Source organism: Alosa sapidissima, chromosome 6 (assembly GCF_018492685.1).
Source record: "Alosa sapidissima isolate fAloSap1 chromosome 6, fAloSap1.pri, whole genome shotgun sequence".
Taxonomy (NCBI): domain Eukaryota; kingdom Metazoa; phylum Chordata; class Actinopteri; order Clupeiformes; family Clupeidae; genus Alosa; species Alosa sapidissima.
In genome coordinates this window covers 24908648-24911752 of record NC_055962.1, presented here as the reverse complement: position 1 = coordinate 24911752, position 3105 = coordinate 24908648, and the positions used below count along the sequence as shown (strand labels likewise).

At 39.3% G+C, this 3105-nt stretch overlaps 1 long non-coding RNA gene across 2 annotated transcripts; it reads right to left on the bottom strand.

Annotated features, from left to right (window-relative positions):
- Positions 1-598: 598 nt before the first annotated feature.
- Positions 599-2653, bottom strand: LOC121712282. Of its 2 annotated transcripts, XR_006032567.1 has the most exons (4): positions 2472-2653; positions 2178-2284; positions 1350-1496; positions 599-1120 (listed from the first exon to the last, which is right to left on the bottom strand). It is a non-coding gene; the product is annotated as an uncharacterized LOC121712282 (long non-coding RNA). The 2 variants fall into 2 exon arrangements; XR_006032566.1 differs by lacking the exon at positions 2178-2284 and having other exon boundaries at positions 601-1120; positions 2472-2643.
- Between the last annotated feature and the right edge of the window lie 452 nt (positions 2654-3105).

Below are 3105 nucleotides of genomic sequence, written 5' to 3'. Positions count from 1 at the left end.
GTGTGATTTAGTTAATTGGCAAGGCTATTTAATTTTCCTGTGTGTCATTTGGATAAAACCTGTGTTGTCATGTTAACCTACATTTTACTATGCATGTTTGTCGAGATCTCTGACAGGTTATGTTCTCAGCAAGATAGCTAACTGAAGCTGAGTAACACGATAGTTCGCTTGCTAACTGTAATATAACCCATACCCATATAACACATACGTTTTTGACGTCAGAAGTGGAAACAACTTCACGTTATCAATTCAAATGATATCTAGTCGATATGTTGAAAACCGTGTTGTCTAGATACAATGGATTTATTTGCACGTTCTTATTTTATAACATTACAAGAACGGCAACATGACAAACGCAGCATGCCATGCTCCAAGTGTGGCATCTTGCGGGGCTTAGAATATTAGCAAATGCTTTTGCTGTGAGTTAACAGCTTGGTGTGTGCATGCAAAAGTGACTTTCACTTGTTACAACATTTCTGTTGTTAGGTTTAGGTTTTATCTTGCAGCCATGCACTTCAATGAGAATGCCCCACAACGGAAGACAGCCAAGGAGAAACTATGTACAGACTTGACAAACAATTTGTAAGTTTAATAAAATATATATTTTTATTACAAACAACAAATCAAAATGTGCAACAGTATAGGCACTAAAAAGAACTTATCGATTCACACACAACAGGCTGTCTTAGACCTGATGCTACTGGTGTCGAAATCATCATCAGTACTGTAAACAAAGCACAATGTTCAGGGCCATACAATTTGTTTATTGTACAGTATACAGCCTACAATGCACTGTATTACATTATCCAATATAAGTCCTCTTTCTTGTCCTCTTCGAGATCAAAGACCCTCTTCCTTATTGGGATGCCGTCCAGCGGATTCCTGTGCCCCAGGACTTGTGTGCTCAGCTTGACAGACCTTCCATGGAGGATGCTGTTGCTGAACATGTGTCACGGTTCAGTCGAAAAGGGGTCTGAATCCAACGTACTGCCCTGAAGTATCCGGAAGCTCCCTCCATATGCGTAGCACCACACACGAGGGGATCATGACACGGACGCTTCTTCTAAGGAAACCCCAGCTCCTGCTCACAAAAGACCTGTAGGCCAAGTCACTTCATTGCCTGCAACGAGAACAGGGTGGAAAAGCAATTTTTTTTTTTACTATTTATTTTATAATATTTTACATCAGAGTATCACTGGACGATTGTTGAAAAAAAAAATAAAGTTTATCATTTTGTGGTGTTGATCAAACTGTGTTTTTGCAATATGCTGAACCAATAATGAATGTGTATTGGTAAATATTTTATTTATATACTGTAACTACTAACACTTGTATCAGATTGTCCTCACCTTTCCATTCCTCTGATTCTCAAACGGCCATGGTCAGCTCTGTAAATATTCATTGCATTTTGCAAAGAATATAGAGGCACAACGGATCGAGGCCATGATGGTCATTCAGGTCAGCTCCTCAGGAACCTGGGTCATTCTTTTAATAACCTGTAAAAACAAACATAATTTCCCTGCTGTTATTTCGTAATTTTGAATGAGCAGGTAGCACAAAGTAGCAAATGTCTCCCTTTTAGTTACCAGAGTTGTAAGATCACATATTAGGCTACATGGAAAGAAGGTAATAATCTCAATCAGATGTTAGCAGGATAGTTACAAGATTACATTAGACCTACTGACTGTACCTACTGTATTTTAAACAGTGATGTTTATAGGATTTTTGATTATTGTACTCTACTCCATTGTACTATGTAAATAAAATGATAAGTGTTTTTGAATTGACACAAATTGGCCTAGTAATATTTTCGTTGACCTCGTTTCACTTCAGCCATAGGCTACAAACTGCACAGAGCTCCTGCCCAGCTAACTGGACGTCCCGTTGTAAGATCATACATTACTACATGGAAAGAAGGTAAAAATCTCAATAATCAGATGACTTAATCAGCAGGATAGTAGTTACACGAGTACATTAGACCTACTGACACAAACATATTTTCATTGACGCGAGCAGTAGGCTACTCGTTTCACTTCAGCCATAACGTTATAGCCTACGAACTGCACAGAGCTCCTGCCCAGCTAACTGGACGTCTTGTTGTAAGATCATATATTACCACTACAATAATGTATGTAACTCCTAATCAGATGACCTTTTCAACAGGAGAATATACTTACTGACTAAAACGAGTACTTTCCTTGCAAGCAGCACTCCTTTCACTACAGCATAGCCTGAACTGCCCACGACTGGCTACGAACTTTTCAGCTAGCTTCTAACTGGACATCTTGACAAAAATTGCACAAGAGTACAAGTTGTAAAACATTTGTGTGCAAATTAATAACTTCTGTTGCTTACAATGCTAAAAACGAACCTAATACAATGTTTAACTTAGTCTACGACACTAACGTGCGAGTATTACAGCTAGCTAACTGGGCTACGTGTGGCAAACTCAAGTAAATGACAAAACTTACCACTCTGAAGTAGTCATTTCCAATCTATGGGCGACTGGTTGCTCGTCTATTTCAGATTCTTCCTCTGATTCAGGCTCAAATATGCTGTTCAACACCTATGTCTCCATAGCATTTCCACCTTGGCTGTTTCAGTGAGTGCTGTCGGCCATGTCTGCGTCTTTGCTCCGGAGCTTCACTCGTTGTAAACCAACCAATCAGCACGCAGGTCATCTAAATATTCATGAGCATACCATAAAAAGAAGAAAACCTCTCGTTTCATTCTAAGGCTTTTAAACAGGCTTGCATTAGGGCACATAGAACAGCACATATGCCATTTTCAGCCCAACCAATGTTACACACCCTATTCAGAGACCTTAAGGACCAGCACAAAATACCCTATATCATCATTCTATCGCCCCTTTAAAACGACAAGGCGTGGACTGGCAAAATAGGCTATTACGCATAGGCTACAAACAATTTCCAAATCAGTTTCAGTAGCCTACGCTACGAGCTGGCCTAAGATCCGAAGTGGCAGACGGATAGGTTACATTACAACAGCAAGACAAAATATACACATTTGGACCAAAGGTCCATTTATTCGTTTTCTTTTTTTTTTAAACTGCAGAAATCAAATTATTAGGCTGCTCGCCTACAA